Raw genomic sequence first — 18,759 nt, forward strand, 5'->3', positions numbered from 1 at the left:
TCATGGATGTGTTGTGTTGTGCTTCAGATGCTCGCTCTCACTAAGGATCTCAAGAAAATCTTGCCAATTTGTAATTAAATATTTGTTGATTTCAAAATCTTTATTGCACAAAAACATTACCTCAGAATACCTTCAGTATTACTTTCGAAAGGACAAAGCTTTCGCGGAAAAGGATTTAAAATTCAGAATCTTTCTATTGGCCGACCAAAAGGATGAAGAATAAATCCTCGATATGGCCAACAAAGGAAATTCAATGTTGTTGCAAAGCCATAAGTGATCGGTATTGATCGCAGTCAATGGCACATTTTTATAGATCATTCTTGAAAAATAAAGCAGTCGAAATATCCTGGGTGATACAGAAAAATCCATTCAATCCCTATATCTCCTCAGTCACCCAAAGCTGCAATTAAATATCTGCAAAAGGGATCTCTCAACTGTCGTCAAGATGAAGGCTAATTAGGCGAGTAGACCCCCGGGGTCAAAGAAGATTTCGATCATCTCCAAGATGAAGGAGTTTGTGACGGATCCTTCCAGGGAAAGTTCAGAGCACCGTCAAGATGAAGGCGACTGCGATGAGCCTCCCGACAAACCCTAAAGGATATTTAATTTCTGCCATCATCAAGAGATTTCCAACCAAAGAGCCAATAACCGTCAATATAATCCCTGAGAGAAAAGAAGGATCGGCGCATCTCTGAGATGAAGGAGTTTGTGACGTACCCTCCCCCCCCCCAAAAAAAAAAAGAGAGAGAGAAAAGTCAAGACATCTCCAAAATGAAGGATGATGTAATCTCCAAAAACCTAAGAGAGCTCTAATTCTGCCAAAAAAAAAAAGAGTAGGCAGAAAGATAGTCATGAGAAAAGAATCCCAGGATATCAGACTACCGAATCTGCCAAAGGATCTTCTTTAATTTTGTGAAATTCTATTATCAATATTCTTTCACCAATTGCTTTCACAATATCAAGAATATTCTCTTTTCTGCTCATATCAAGGAAATTGATAGCTTCCTTGAATGAAAGTCAATCGCAAGCAATTTGAATTCGAATCTTGATTCTACGGAGTTAAGCCCAGTCGGAGGTAATACTTTAGGTAGAAAAGAGGGAATATTTTCAAAACAATGTGCATCATTTTCAATTATTTTGAATCAACAACAATTGTCAACATTTTGACAATATTTTCTAGTCATTCTGGCGTGAAGCGAGAGCTTGAGGTTCATCTTTGGCGCATACTGACATCAGTTGTTATCCCTTTTAAGGACTTGATAACGAGAGTTTTCAAGGTTCCTTCCCTTCTGTTGGTATAATCTGAGCGCATGGGCTCTCAGATTCGCACACTTCCCTGTGTCCCCACTGTCCCACCATAGACAGTCCAATTTCGGCTTGAGGTTAAGCCACCAATCATTTTCTCGCAAAAGGTCATCAATTTCAAAAGTTATTTAGTCTCAACAATGAGGCGCCCAAAATCACACCCCTTTTCAAGCTTTAGGGACCCCAATTTCATCCTTTTGCAAAACTCCTATCGGATTCATTGTGCGGAAATCCTAAGGTTCCATCATGGTTTCTTCCTTCGAGGATTCTATTCATTTTCCGCCCAATCAGGATAAGGGTATAAACCTGAGCCTCATTTAAAGAGGTATTTCATTTCTGCCCAATCAGGATAAGGGTACAAACCTGAGCCTCCTTTGATGAGGTATTTCATTTTCTGCCCAATCAGGATAAGGGTACAAACCTGAGCCTCCTTTGATGAGGTATTTTATTTTATGCCCAATCAGGATAAGGGTACAAACCTGAGCCTCCTTTGATGAGGTATTTCATTTTCTGCCCAATCAAGATAAGGGTACAAACCTGAGCCTCCTTTGATGAGGTATTTCATTTTCTGCCCAATCAGGATAAGGGTACAAACCTGAGCCTCCTTTGATGAGGTATTTCATTTTCTGCCCAATCAGGATAAGGGTACAAACCTGAGCCTCCTTTGATGAGGTATTTCATTTTCTGCCCAATCAGGATAAGGGTACAAACCTGAGCCTCCTTTGATGAGGTATTTCATGTTCTGCCCAATCAGGATAAGGGTACAAATCTGAGCCTCCTTTGATGAGGTATTTCATTTTCTGCCCAATCAGGATAAGGGTACAAACCTGAGCCTCCTTTGATGAGGTATTTCATTTTCTGCCCAATCAGGATAAGGGTACAAACCTGAGCCTCCTTTGATGAGGTATTTCATTTTCTGCCCAATTAGGATAAGGGTACAAACTTGAGCCTCCTTTGATGAGGTATTTCATTTTCCTCCCGATCAGGTTAAGGGTTAAACGTGAGCCTCATTTTGATGAGGTATTTCATTTCCCGGTCAGGTTAAGGGTTAAACCTGAGCTTCGTTTCTACACGAGGTATTTCCTGTCCCATCCAGGTTAAGGGCAAAACCTGAATCTCACTTCTTTTGAGGTAAAATTTTTCTTCTTTATTCTCCATTTCATATCTACCATTTTCATCAAGGCTAATTTCTTCATACCCAGTCAGATCCTTCAAACTGGGGCATTTTTATAGCCAAAATTTGGTGTGTTTTTCTTTGCCACTAAGCACGTCTTCAAGCCGGCTTAGTAGCAAAGAGGGGCATCTGTAAACACCCCAAATTTTCCACATCCATTCTCAAACAATCCTTCTCAGGCAGTGCCAACCCTGTCGGGTCAGTGTAGGAGTCAAACCCCGAGTCAGTTTCAGAAAATCACCATTTTACCCATTTTCATTAGGAAAATTACCATTTTACCCCTAGGTCATCTCGAACCCCAATTTTTAGTGTCACTCTGACCCAGTAGAGTCCCGAAAACCATTTCTTGAGCTATTTTACAAATTTTATCAATTTTAATGCTTTTTAAACTGGTACAGCTGCCAATCGGGGTCTAACATCTAAAATTCTCCATTCAGGGTCTGCATTTTGCATGTCATTTCTCATCATTTCATATCATTTCTCAGTATTTCATAACATTTCATCACATTTCATTTCATTTCATTTCATTTTTGAAGTCCAGAACTCCAGTTTTATAAATTTCAATCCAGATTGAGTTTTAAAAGTTTTCAAAAATCAATTTCAAACCTCGGGTTTCCAAAATTAACATTTTTACCCCCGGGAGTCTAAATTTTGAAATATTTTTTCAAGAAAAATAATCTGGATTTATTTCAAACTCAATTTTTTAAATTCTACATTGGATTTGCTTTTCAACGGGGTATTGAACTTCAAAATCCAAGCTAATTTCAAAAACTGCCAAAAATAGCCCGTTTCGTTTGGAAATATTTTCTTGAGAAAAACAATCTGGATTTCTTTCAAAATTACATTTTCAAATTCTACAATGGATTTGCCTCACAACGGGGTATTGAACTTCAAAATCCAAGCTCGTTTAAAAAACTGCCAAAATAGCTCATTTTGTTTGAAGCATTTTCTCGAGAAAAATAATCTGGATTTCTTTCAAAATTATATTTTCAAATTCTACATTTGATTTTCTTAGTAACAGGGTATTGAACTTCAAAATCCGAGCTCGTTTGAAAAACTGCCAAAAATAGCTCGTTTTGTCTAAAAATAGATTTGGAAGCATTTTCTCGAGAAAAACAATCTGGATTTCTTTCAAAATGAAAATTTCAAATTCTACACTGGATTTGCTTCGCAACGCGGTATTGAACTTCAAAATCCGAGCTTGTTTAAAAAAACTGCCAAAAAAAGCTCGTTTCGTCTAGAAATTTTTTAAAAAGACTATTTTACCCCTTTAATCGTCAAAATGAATTTCAAAAGTGGAATTTGGACCCGCTCTCAGATGGCCCATCCATTTGTGTTTTCTATTTTAATTTATAAAAAAGAAAAAGAAAAAAACTTTTACCTTTTCATTTAATTTTTTTGTTTGTTTTATTTTATTATTTTATTTTCCTAAGGTGGGACCCACAAGGGGGTAGACTACCCCAGCCCCTTTTCCTCTCCATTTCCTTTCTTTCTTCCTCCATTTTCTTTTTTTTATTTTTTTATTTATTATTTTTTTTTTATTTTATTTTCTTTTCTTTCTTTCTTCTTCCTTTTTCTTTTCTTTCTTTCTTTCTTTCCTCCTTTCTTTACTCTCCCAGCCACTCACGTACAGCCTCTCCTTTCTTTCTTTCTTTCCTTTCCCTTCTTCCCCTCTTCTTTCCTTTTCCTTCCCTTCCTTCTTTCCCCTTTCTTCCCTACTTCCTTTCCATCTTTTTCAAAGCAAAAGCTGCAGCCATAGCGATTCACGTATGGCTCATTAGATAACAATGGAAACTTAGGTTTTGATGAAAATCAAAACCTAAGTTCAATACAAAAAGAAAAAAGAAAAAAGAACGGCTGCCCACCTCTTCACGCCTCTCTCTCTCTCTCTTGAGCTCTTCCCTTTGCTTCTACAGCCCACAACAGCTCTCCCCTTTGCTGCTACAGCCCTACCACTGCCACCCTTACAGGCTTGCAGCCACCGCCTTGAAGCAGCAGCCGGCTCCTTCAACGCCACCATTGCCAGCCACCAAAGAGAAGCTTCAGCCGACAATCATCTTCAACTTCTTCCAGCCAGCCTCCACTTTGAGGCAGTCTTACACCATCAGCACTTCATCCCCAGCAGCACTTGGGACCTGTCTTCAAGCTTCCAACCTTCCTCCAGCAAACAGCTGACCACTACAAAGCTTCCAGCCTTCATCACCCTCAATAGCAGCTGCACCTCCTTCTTGCTTCAACAACCGGTGCAACTCCTTTCACCTCCACAGCAAAGTAGTAGCATCTCCAGCCGATCGAAGCAAAACCCAAGGTAAATTTGTTTTTTTTTATGGATCCAATATAAAAACCAGTTTAGAACTGGGTTTATATTGTAAAATTAAGGAAAAGCATGCTATCTTGTGTGTTCAAGCTACATAGTGGGATCGATCAATCCGATAAAGTGGATCGGATCCTCCACTCTTTAATAACATATACCAAGTTAAGATTCTGTCCCCTTGAATTTTTTATTATCATTTTAGATAGATTTCGTATTTTTTTTTTTTTAAAAAGTGTATTTAGCTTTGTCTTCATTGTTTTATGCCATGGAGTTTAGTTTCATTGATAGTTTATCATATTGTTGGTTTAGGCATTCAGTCCTGCTCTCATTTCATGTTTATTATTTCATCATTAAATCTTAAAAAATTATATTTCAGTTGAGTTTATTTGTTTGTGATATTATTCCAAAAGCCCAGGTTCGTTCGGGTTTCGGAACTTCTCTAAATCGATCAAACCCTATATCGGGTTTTCTGTCTCTTTGAATTTCCAGTTTGCGCTTTAGCAGACAAGAACCTCCGATACCACCCTTTTGGGAGATCCGGATTGTCCTCCAAAAATCACAGTAGATTCATGATTAAATCTACTAATGATCTGGAAATTTTGAGGTTTTTCCAATTAGTTTTGACTTCTGTAAAAAAATCGAATTTCTCAGACCCCTGGGAAAATATCGATTTTCTTTCGTCAGGGTATAGACAGACCCTAATGCACCGAGTCCATCCAATCTGTAACTCGTCTGCAAAATCTTTCAACATGAAAGTTGTTTATAACATAGATTCCTGTCATTTCCCAAAATTTGGGAATTTTTGAATCTGTCTCATTATTTTTCCCGAATTTTCTCTTTCTGTCTAACAGATTCCAATGTCCAGAAATTCCAGAGATTTAGGTCTCTAATAACAGCATGCTTTTTCCAAACCGTAACCCGAATCTCAATTCTGTAAAAAGAGAAAATCTTCCTCTGTTTGTCAGGAACATTCTCCCACGATTTTAAATTTTTTCCCATCTGTCTGACATTTTTCCCACATTTTCTCCCAAAACCTGTATGTTTCCCCTAAATCCTAGAGTCGTCGGATTCCGATCCAACTTGCCGGAGTGGTACAGCTCCGACCATAGGTCAAAACCAGAAACTGTAAAAGGAAAAAATCCTTGCTTTACTGTCCTCTATCACCCCATAAAATTTTGGGAAATTTTTATGGAAATTTGATATCCTAAATTCACTTTAGAATCAACATTTTAGGCAAAAATTACAAAATTTAGGGTTTTTATTTGAATTTCTATATTTAAAAATACAAAAAAATTAGATTTTCGAGCTCCATTATGTTTCTAGGGTTATTTTAGGTGTCCATGCCAAATTTGGTTTAATTACAAGTTCATTTGCTTCATGTGTTAGTTTATCTTTAAATTCAGAAGCGAAAATCAGGTTAAATTTGATATTTATGATATTTTCGCCATTTTAGGGTTTTTATCATGTACATGAGCATATAGAATTATTTTAGGGTTAATTTCAATGTCATTTGCATTTCACATTTTTCATTTTTGCAAAATTTATTTCAGAAAACCCTGGTTTCAAGGCCATAGTCTTGTTATCGGGGGTATTTTGGTCATTTTGACCTAAATTTCGAAATTTCAATTTCTAATTATCCAAAATTTCATGCATATCATCATATTTTATCATATTATGTTTGATTTATTTCATTTGATTTTCAAAATTCCAAAATTTATAAAAATTCTTTCAGAAAACCCTGATTTCAAGGTATTCAGGGGTATTTTGGTCATTTTGACCCCAATTTCGAATTTTCAAGTTTCTTTTCAAAATTTATTCATTATTTATTATGTTTATATCAAAGGGGGTATGGTTTGGGGTTTATATCTGAATAATATCCGATAATTTTCCATATTTTTGGATAAATTCAGAAAAACCTACATTTTTGTGCTAACCTTGTTTTCTAGTTTTGCAGGAACATTCAAGAAGAAGACTTAGCTTTTATTTTTTTTATTTCAATTTAATGTAACCTCAAATATAATAATTTGGAATAAGAGTTACTTTTCTGCTTAGAATAGGGCTGCATTGCATATAGTTTAATTTATGCAAATTTCAATATGTGATGTATCATTCATGCACATTATTTCAAATTCACTATGGTTTACACGAATGGCACGTGCACAAGCTATTATGGAGTTTATAAACTCGGTGGGATTCGTATTTATGGCCATAGTCAGAATACGAAGAAAACCAAGATTTATGATCTTCATATTAGCCACATTCAGCCTACACATTTAGGCTAACTTCAAAAATGCACTGCATTTTTTAAAACTTCAAAAGGATTTCTCAATTCCCCAATGAAATTCCCTTTTCAAATTCATATTCATTCATTTACATCATTCGAATTGCATTATTGTCAAATTCATTTTCCAATTTCAAAAAAAAAAATTCAGTTTTCTCAAGAATTTCCAAGTCTTTCTCAGCATCTGATTTTCTCAAAATCCTAAGTTTTCAAATGACATTTCAAAGCATTTCCCAAGTTCAAATCAAGATTTTCCTATGCTTTAAAATTCTCAAATTTCAAAATTCCAAGTTTTCAGAAATCCATCTTCTCAGAATTCCCGTTTTCCTGAGAATTCATTTTCCTTTTTAGAAATCCCTTTTCCAATAAATTTCCTGATTTTCTCAGAATTTTCAAATCCATTTTCTCAGAAAAGCAATTCCAAATTTCAAAATCGATTTTCCAAAGTTCAAGTTTTCATGAGGAATCACTTTCCAATGCAAATTTCTTATTTCCAATGAAATTCAATGATTTTCCCAGGAATTCAATTTTCAAGCACATTTCCAATCCTTTTCCAAATGCATTTCAATTTTCCAAAGCAAACATCATATTTTCTCAAACTTGCATTTTTCAAAATTCCATAGCACAAGCCTGATTCTTTGTGCATTCTAGAAAAAAATAGAGCATAATTTAGCTATTTGATTCAAGTTAAAGCACGTAATTGGTCCTTGGTTCAATTACCCCTGGTAAAGGTGCCAGGAACGGTTGAACCTCGTACCGACAGGCGGATCCCTTTCCACGGAATTTTCCCGCAAATTTTCAAAACGGAGGCGAGTTAATTTTCAAAAACCATTTTCAAAACTTTGGTTGAGTTTGACTCGCGAAATTTGTTTCTCTCTTGCAAGGGAGGGGAAAAATTTTGCGATGATAACAGCGGGTCAGCTACCCTTGGAAGCTTAATCATATTACTACCGAGCATATATTCTAATACTGTCTCGAGGGACTGGTCTAGAGGAGTAAACTTGCAGTTATAACTCCATCCTTCCCGCTTCAGCTTTTCCTGTGGTCTTGATCTCTGTTCGAGGGTCTGCTGTGGTTGTCTGTCATATTGAGGAATCAACTTGCCTTTTTTATCACTTTTGTTGGGATTTGACCCTCCTGAAGCATAACTGTGATTTTTCCCATTTCCTTTATTCTGATTCTTGCTGTTACTGACAGAGTAGGTAAAATGGGTTTTCTTATTTGATTCTTGTTGACTGTTATTCTTTGTAAACATAAAACCTTCATAAGATCCGTTGTCCATACTCAACTCGAGCCATTCGGCTCGTTCTGTTAGTTCTATGAAGCTCTTCGATGGAGATGTAGAAATCAGTCCCCTCAGGGGTTGCGAGAAGTTGCTCAGGATCAAAGATAGTGCGTGTCCTTCTGCTATTGGCTCACACATCTTATTGCAAGGGGATCTCCATCTATGAATGAAATCCCTGGCCTTCTCGTTTTCCTTCTGCCTCAGACTGCAGAGATGATTGAGAGTCGGGAGTGCTTCAACATTGAATAGAAAACGCTCAATAAATAAATTGACCACTTTGTCGAACTCTTTCAGTTCTATCAAATTAATGTGCTCTGTGTACCACTTTGCTGCGATACCCTCCAAACTGCGAGGAAAGCAGAGAAATAAGGCACGATTGTTCCTCTTGAACTTGGAACATTCTACGAAGAATAGGGCGAGATGTGGTTTTGGATCACCTGAACCGTCAAACTTGATAAATTTCTTGGGGAGATTATCAAGATCACCATCCCCATCCAGTCCATCATAGAAGTCTTCACTTGTAAAGACTCTTTTGCCCTTGTCACGAGCTTGAAGATCCTTAACCATCTTCATTACATCTTTGAGTTGTGACTGCGTAGGGTCGTCAACAGACTGATTCTTGGATTTGTAGGCCGACCCCTGCCCCTGAGTCGACCTTTTGAATTCTTGCTTGTTTTCATACTCTTTGTCAGTATCATCTGTTGATTCTGACTCATCAGACATTTCCTCATGACGATTCTGCTTTTTACTGATTTTCACATTCCTGGCCGTGTGGCCCCTATCCTTCTGTTTGATCTGAGTCTGTTCAGCACTGGCTTCAGCTTGCTCTGCCAGCATCTTGGTCATCATTTTCTTGAACATGACGTACATCTGGGGATCCACGTCATCCTTTGCTTGCTGATCTTGACTACGGGGTGAGTCCATCTCCTCTTCTGAAGCAACTGAGTACGCGATGCCTTCAACTGATGTGGTTTTCTTTCCGGACCTTGTGTGAACCATCAAGTATCACAAAATTCTCTCTTGAATGTCACTGGTGCTCTCTCTGGAATATTGCTAACGCTCTCTGCAAGGCAGAGTCGACGGTTAGGCTTTTGAAAGAAATTTGATTGGAGAAAGATATTTGTTGAGAATTTTGGTAGACAATTGAAAGAGTATCCCATTACTAGGGATTGAGTCGTCGCTGGAGTTACGACAATTGCGTTGCTATTCCTTTGCAAAAATAAACAACTGAAAAATATGCCTTGTTACCTAGGCGAGGTCGTCAAACCAAGATAGAATGAAATTTAAAGGAATTTTATTGAAGAAAAGAAAAACATGATTTTATTAATAATAAACTTGACAAAGGGGAGGGGGACAGACAATTTTCCACCACTCCTGATAATCAGAGGACACTCGAGGACCAGGAAAAATAGTGAGAGTAACAAAAGAATCCCAGCCATGTCTGGCAGAATGGTATGCTCCGGACTACTGATCTGATGTGAGATCGAACTCTAGCAAAATCCCTAACAGTAGACGAATTTCTATGCGCTTCTGTCTCTAAAAGAACTGCCTGACACACCGCTCTGGATGGTAGTATGCGCAGAAGAAGGGGCCAAGTAGCCTGAATCGCTTGCCTTATGCATAAGTATATCTGGGAGGTGATTCCTGACAATCAAAGTAGTCCCATACGACCTCTTCCTCCTGAAGGTTATCGATCAAGAATCGGTATCGAGCAACTGGAAGAAGCTTTTCACCATTATATCTGAATGAGCTGGCTCGGGATGGCACATGCCGGAGGAACCAAGATTGCAATGCATAGGTGCACCCTTCTACTAGAATCGATTCTCCAAGTGTGAAGCGGGTCAACCCTCGGTACAGAAAAGCGAGTGCGGCCATGGCTATAGAGAGGCGGCTGGTCTGTCGACTCCCCCACCTTCGTAGAAGTTGAACTATCCTGATATCCATGTAATTTCGTCAATCTGGAAAGAGAGCGAGTCCCACAATGCATAAGACCATAGCATGCTGGATTCTCTCTCGAGCTGTCCTGGACAACGAGCTGACTTCCACAAATGCCCCATACTGTCTGTAGATTTCGAGCAGGTCTACATATTCGTTTTCATCCTCCTCGATCAATGGCCAAGACTTGCGTCCTGTCATGCGAGCTAAAGCATCTCGGGGGTCCAGACCTTTGACATTGATCAAAAATTGTTTCTCCAGTGGATCTCCAGGCTGACCGGCTGGCTCGGGCAATCCCATGATTTCTGAAAATTCATCTATCAGCACTGTCATCTTGCCCCATAGGAACCAGAAAGTAGAAGTGCTCGGATTCCACCGTTCTGCTAGTGCATGGATCAAATTGCCGTTGACTGTCTGCTTTCCCATTGCGGATGCCAGTTCTAACCCACAATCGTCCAAGTGGTCCGGAAACATACAAGAGAAGTTCTTGAACCATGAATAGTACCACCGAGGAAAGAAGGATCCGGTGCTGAGGACTCGATGCTCGGGAAGAGTTTGTCGCACCTCGTAGGAGATGTGACCCTCAGGGAAGACTGAATCAAGCTGACTGGATGCCATCAGACTGAAAAACACGGAAAATTGGAATAAGACTTGGGAAAATATAGAGATTTTGAAAAAAATGCAGGCAATATAAAATGAAGTAGGAAATTCGAGATCCAGAAGAGAGAAAGGATGAAAAATCACCTGGAGTTTTGAAGGAAATTAAGGGAAATTTGGAAAACCGTCCAGGGTTTGATGAAATATGAAGGAATACTTCATAAAATGGAAAATAAAGCATTTGAAAAATCATCCAAGGTTTAAAGCATGGACAGTATATGGAAATGGATTAGGGATTTCTGAAAAATCATCCAGTATTTTAGAAAATTGGGAAAATATGGAAAATAAAAAGGAAATGACTATAACATATTCTGCACAAACAAGTATGCACATACAACATTCCCTAAAAGTTGACTCTAGATGCACAAGTTTTGAAATAGCTGTAGGACCTTAATCCTAACTCTAAGGTTCAGATCATCTGTGTCCAATCATGCTATGCCTATATACTCAAGCCAAGGCTCAATGTACGTGGCATAAAATCAATTTCTCCGGTTCTAGGTTCAAGTTTTCCAACATCCTTGAGTATCTGCCGATATACATTGGACTATGGCCCTTGGTACGTGGCAGGGGGTTTTCACCCAAATAGGTGGCCCAGTTGTGAGGCTCTGTCCCGAACTATGGTTCTGGAAGAGAGCCCAGCTACGTGAAGACCGGGACAATATATGTAGGGTAATTTTTGAGATATGAGCACATGCAAGAAAACAGAGGGCTTTAAGTCCTAAAAAGATAGAATTTTGAAATATTTGAAGAAGCAAACATTGTTTTCAATCAAACCTAGATTGAGGAGGGTTGTATTAGACCTAAGTCTATGTGAGCATGAATAATTCTCCTCAATATGGTCCTACCAAACCATACTTAGTCTACATGCAGTCCATGTCAGCTGGGTTCAAGTCTAGGCTCCTAGGTTCACATGATATCATGAAATAAAAGCTGACATTCCATGGAACACGATTTTGACAATTTAAACTAGATTAAGCACACAATTGATCAGGCGAAGACAGGTCCCATCACGGTCGCCAAACCTGTTATCATCGCAAAATTTTTAACTTTTTGCGAGTCAAACTGACCTTTGAAAAAGTTTTTTGAAAATAACTCGCCTCCGTTCTAAAATGCGGGATAATTCCGAAGAATGGGACTCGCCTGTCGGTACGAGGTTCAACCATTCCTGGCGCCTTTACCAGGGGTAATCAAACCAAGGATCAATTGTATGCTTAACTTTATTCAACTTGTCTAAATCATGTTCTATTTTCTAAATGCACAAAGAATCAGGCATGCGCTATGAATTTCTGAAAATGCATATTTGAAAACATGATGTTTGCTTCAAAGATTGGAAAATATTTGGAAAATAAACTCTTTGAAAATCGTGAATCATGATTGAGATACTGTATTTGAGAAAGTGAAAATTGATTTCTGAAGAATCCAGAGGTTTTATGAAAATCGATTTTGAGAAATGTGAAATAACTTTGGAAAACTTGATTTCTTTGAATTAGAACTTTGAAATTGAAAATATAACTTAGAAAAATCGAATTTGGAACTTGGAAAATACTTGAAATATCATTGGCAAATCAATATTTTGAGAAAATCGATTTTTGAATAAGACTTAGAAAAATTTGAGAAAACTGATTTCTCTGAATTGAAATTGGAATTTGTAAATGCATGAATTGAATGAATATGGATTTTGAAACACTTGATTTTGAGGAATTGAGAAAATCTTTTTGTATTTTTGAGAAATGCAGTGCATTTTGAAGTTAGCCTAAGAGTGTAGGCTGAATGTGGTTAATACGAAGATTACAAATCTAGGTATCATTCGTATTCTGACTATGGCCATAAATACAAATTCCACCAAGTTTGTCAACTCCATAAGAGCTAGTGCACATGCCATTCGTGTAGACCATAGTGAATTTATGAAAATGTGCATGAATGATACATTCATCAGACATTTAATATTTGCAGAATTAAACTATATGCAATGCAATCATAGTCTAAGCTGAAATTTAAATTCTTATTCGAAATTTAATTTAATTTACATCACTAATTGAATTTAAATACAAGAAATTAAAGGAAAGTAAAGTCTTCAATGTCCCTGCAAAACTAGAAAACTGGTTAATGAAAATATGTTGGTTTTTCTAGGTTTATCTAGTAATATCTAGAAATTACTGGATTTTGCTAGATATAAGCCTTTTCCATGATTCCCTTAAATAAAAATTGATAAAATATGAAATAAGATTGAATAAATATGAAATGGAATTTAAAATTTCGAAATTGGGGTCAAAATGACCAAAATACCCCTGATAGCAAGATTATGGCCTTGAAATCAGGGTTTTCAGAAAGATATTTTATAAAATGCAAGTTTTGAAATTCAAATGAAGATAAATCAAACTAAATATGATGTGACATGATTAAAAATATGGAAATTAGGGTTTAGAATTTCGAAATTGAGGTCAAATGACCAAATTGCCCCCAATAGCAAGACTATGGCCTTGAAATTAGGGTTTTTTGAAATAGATTTTGGTAAAAACTTGAGATTTATGATTGAAATAAATACAAAATCAAACATGAAACACCCTAATATGATTATAAACATGAACAAACCCTAAAACACACACACTTATGCACAAAAATCAAGAAATATCACAAAAATTGTGATTTTGGCAGTGTTTTTGGATCTTTCAGGGACCCTGTTTTGCAATTTGATTAATTTAGACATCAAATGAATTCTAAACTTCATAAAAATTGGCACAGACACTTATTATAACCTTAAAATCAGATTGGAATTGCAAAAATAAAATTTTTGACATTATGTTAATCCGAAAATTGCATTAACAACCTAAAATAAGCTATTTTTAACCTAGGTCACATATCAGTTTCAAAGTTAGACCAGAATCAGGAGTCAATTCTCCATTAAAACTTCTGAATTTTTTCAGAGACAAACTAGAAAAAAAAACAGAGATTTCCCAATTTACAGATCGGAAAAATCATCTCTGGTTAGGGAGAAACCCTTCCGGCAATCTGAACTAAAATCTAACAAACCTAACAAGGGTTAAAACGGACACTTCCAATTGCAAATTTCGGGATAAATATCAATACTGATTTAAAATATATTAGCTTTTAGCAGTAAATAGTGGACATAAAAATAATAATACTCACTTTTTACAGATCATGAATCGGATCTGTGGTTTGGGATTTATGAACAACACAAGTCTGATTAGGGTTTTGGTAAACCCTAACGAGTTTTAAATTTAAAATCACAATTTCTGTCAGAGGCAAAATAATAAACAGATATCAACAAATCTCAAAATTTTAAAGTAGATATATCTCATCAATATGAATCCATGGCACTTTACAGATCTAAAATCAGATATAGGATGAAAAAAATATCATCACATCAAGTTACCTTCATGATTTTAACAACAAGTTTAAAGCTTTAAAAACCCGATTTGATGTCCAATTTTTCTGACAGGGTTCCCAAATATCAAAAACTCTGATTTTTTTACAGTAGTTCATTTACATATGCATGTATCACATATAAAAAAATCCGCAATTAACAGTGAATATTTAAATCCGAAACTGCATGCTCTTTTCTGATCTAAGCTTAAAACACACAAAAATTTGATAAAACCTAATAAAGCATGCATTAATCAATGAAAACAATAAAGAAAATACCAAAACAGTAAAATAAAATTGATTTCTATGCTAGAGAACGTGTAATAAACATGAATAAGCAAATAAATAAATAAAATACAGGGAAACCATGGCTGGAATTTGCTTTCACCTTTGAAATCATGGATTTAACCCATTTAACGGGTAAATCTCACGTTTCGTCGGTTAAGAACATGAAAAACGTACCTCTCATCGATTCTAATGGATTAGAATCCTTGAAATCACTTTCAAACTGAGTTAGATCATCTTCTTGGGTCGATTTTGGGGTTCTTGGATGAAATCCATGGTTAAATCCATGAACACAAGAGTTTCCATGGTGAAATCTATTGAAAAATCATAAAAAACTAATAAAATAATATTAAATAAACTCACCTTGGGGCTGCAGCTGCAATGGAGGAAGGTGAAGGTGCTGGAGAGGAGAGAGAATCCACGAAAATTTGAGAGAAAAAGAGCTCTTTTTGCCCCTCTAAAGACCCCTTTTTATAGTTTTTCAAAACCCATGTAATTAGGACTAATTAATACCCAACTTTGACTTTTTCAAACTCTATCTAAAACCACCAAGGGAGGACGATTTTTTGTGGTTTCCTAACCCTAAATGAACTCTAACTAAACCTTAATTAACACCTAATAAAACCCTAAAAAGTCCAAATGTGGCACCACCTAGTATGGACCCACATTTGGTTTTTAAAACATGAATTTAAAACCTTTAAAAACCAATGGTTTAAAAGTTAAATAAAATTGATTTTTAAAATTGCTTTTGACTCCTCTAAACCCCTAACCTAACTAGGACAATGACTAACCCTAGTCTAACCTTGACTTCTTCAAATGTGGCGCCACCCCGAGTGGGCCCCACTTGAATTTTCAAAAACGATTTTAAAACTTGAAAATGAGAGGTTTTTCAAAAGAGATTCAAAAGTAGACTTTGAGATTGAAAGTTTTGAAATGGCATAGAGTTCCAACTGGGTCAGAACTCCTCTGGATATGGATCCAACTGAGTGGACCCTACATCAGAGTTTTGAAAATTTGAAATAAATATTGAAAATGGCTTTGAAAAGGGGTTAAAATCAATAGTTGAAATTCAAAGTTTTGAAAATAGAGTCTCAGGCAAACTGGAACTCCGGGTTAGAGTCCTGGATTTATAGGACTCTGAGATTTTGGGTTTTAAAAGCCAAATGAAGGAGTTTCTGAAAGGATTTTATAAAAAATGGTGAAACAAGTTAGAAAATACAGTTAGGGTTAGACTCCTAACTCAATCAGAACTCTGAAATAGAGTCCTGAATTAACTGGACTCTACAAAATGACCTAATTTTTGAAAGACAAATGAAAATAGAAGTAAAAACAGACTCTAGAACAAACTCCTGACTGGATTAGGACTCTGGGACAGAGTTCTGATCAGACTGAAACTCTAGATTTTTTTTTTTGGTATTTTCTGAAAAACAGACGAAAGAACTTGTGAAAGTAGTGAAAACAATAATAAATATTGGAATAAAACAGAGTTCTGATTCAACTAAGACTCTGGGGACAGAGTCCTAATTGAACTAGGACTCTCAGATTTTTGGATTTTCTGAGAAAACAAATGAGAGAATTTTGAAAAACAGTTAAAAACAGGATAAAATTGAAGTTTTGGTTCAGAGTCCTGATCTGATTAGGACTCTGAGAAAGAGTTCTGATTCGATCAGAACTCTAAGAATTTTAGTTTTCTGATAAGAAATAATGAAATTTGGGTAAAGCTTTTGAAAACCAGTGAAAATAAAGTATAAAAATCAATTTTGGATAGAGTCCTACTTCGATCAGGACTCTGGGGTAGAGTCCTGATTTAATCAGGACTCTGAGATAAAACCTCAAAATTTTGAAATTCTTTGATAAAAGTGTAATAGTTTTGGTAGATTGAAAGATTTCTGAAAGATTCTCTCAAAATTGAAATCAAGATCAGAGTCCTGATCCAACTAGGACTCTCTGAACAGAGTCCTGTTTTGACTGAAACTCTGAGTTTCTGACTCATTTTGAAAGATTTTGAAAGATTTGATTGAAAATGGATAAAATTAGTTTTAAAAGATTAGAGTCCCAATCCAATTGAAACTCTGAAGAAGTGTCCTGATCCGACTGGACTCTTGAAGAAGAGTCCTGATCCAACTAGGACTCTGAAATTTTGGACAAAACAGAAGATTTTGAAATGTTTTCTTCAAAAACATGTAAAAAGGTAGTGAAAATTTGAGTTTTGATCCGACTAAGACTCTGGAAAAAGAGTCCTGATCCAACTAGGACTCTAAAATTTTTGAGATTTTTGATAAATCCAGAAGCGACACCACCTAAATGGGCCTCATCTTAGAATTGAAGTCAATTGAAATTGAGTTTGAAATGAATCCAGATTTGTCTTATGAGAAAATACTTCAAAATATAAGGTCCTGGGGGTTGGCAAACGACAGAATGTTGATTAAAAACCCAGGTTTTAAAATTGATTTTGAAAGAAAAGTTTTAAAAACTCAAATCTGGATTAAATATTTTGAAAACAAGAGTGCTGGATCTCGAAAATGAGATGTAATGACATGCAATGCTATGCAATGCAATGAAATGATATGCTGAATTCATGCAATGATAAGCAATGACACATGAAAGGGATGAATACTGAATGAGGAGGAAAATTTGGGGTGTTTACAGTATCTCCAATTGATTCCTGATTTAAATTGTTTGAACTTCAATTTGAAAATATCAGATTGTTGATCAAAGTAGCTCCAGCAATCGGCTGAATCTCCGCCAGAATTTTTCTGAACGATGTTGATGCATGGATTTCTGGTGAAGGTATGATCTCTTTGGAAATCACTGTGTCTTATGTCATCCAAAAATTTGAATTGTGTTTACTGATATCTGATATTCTCCTGCCGGAATCCCCTGCTTTAGCCAGAGAGATACTGATTTTTGAATCAGTTTTACTGTTTTTCCGGTGACTGAATTGTGAATCAGTTTTACTGATTTTTCGGTGACTGATTGATTTTTATTGATTTTTTTTTTGGTGATCGGTTGTTGAAATTCAATTGAGTGTCATGTTTTACTGATCTCCAACAGCTGTAACATTTGATTTCCAACTGATTCCACCTGCGTAAGCTGTAACATCGAGAGTTTCAGCCATGAGTTAAAGAGGAATCGGGATTCCTCTAGGCTAATCGTGATTTACAGGTCTTCCAGCACTGATTGTTTCCAAAGCAAATTGATATCCATTGGAAATCTAAAATTTGTCATGTGAACAATTGGATCGATATGTAATCTGAGACATTCTTTTTACTGTTCTCAGTAAAATTAAATCTGATTACCAGATTTTTACTGATATTAACTATATCAGATTTGAGTTTTGTTGAATATTAAGTGGATTTTGATTAAATTTGAAAATCTGAAGTTTATTATAGTTTGGTAATGGTGTCAGATATGGGATGTTAAAAATTCATTGATTGAACTTCATTGTTTGAATTACTGAGTTTCACTGAATTTTATGTGTGTTTTACTAAGTGTCTCACTGATTTTTACTAAGTGTTTTGATTAAATAATAGTGATTAAGTTAGCTGTTAGTTGTAATTAGATTACTTAGTTAATTAGCAGTTAGTTTTTGATATTACAATTAGTCTTAAAATTTCTTAATGAATTGTCATTTCAGTATTAACATTTAGTTAATTAGTTTTTGTTTTTCTTTCGTGTACTGCTCGTGTTTCGTTTGACTTGTGCAGGATTGAAAGGGATTGGAGCGGAAGTGATTACGTGACACGGGAAAGCACAAGAGTAGAAGATGTTTTTCTTTTATTTTAGAATTTAGGCATTTAATTGGGTTTATAAATATCATTTTTTACGACCTCTGCGAAGGGTATTCATTTGTTGTAATAGATAGTGTTTTTACTTTTCTCGAACACTTTCCATTTAATAATTCGACAATAAAGAAATAGTTTAGATTTGTGTGTTTGAATACGAAATATTCTCGTTCCCTGAGTTCGACCCGGTCTCATCCACTAGTGAGAACCAGTTTTTATTATTTGATGTCTGGTTTTCACATGTTTTACATATAAAAATCTTTTCAAAATTACAACGATTATAAAGAAGACATCACAGCCCCTGAGGAACCTCATCTCCTGTGAAATCATTCATTAAGTTGATTGAGAGAGCCG

Source organism: Nuphar pumila, chromosome 4 (assembly GCF_984573655.1).
Source record: "Nuphar pumila chromosome 4, dmNupPumi1.hap1.1, whole genome shotgun sequence".
Taxonomy (NCBI): domain Eukaryota; kingdom Viridiplantae; phylum Streptophyta; class Magnoliopsida; order Nymphaeales; family Nymphaeaceae; genus Nuphar; species Nuphar pumila.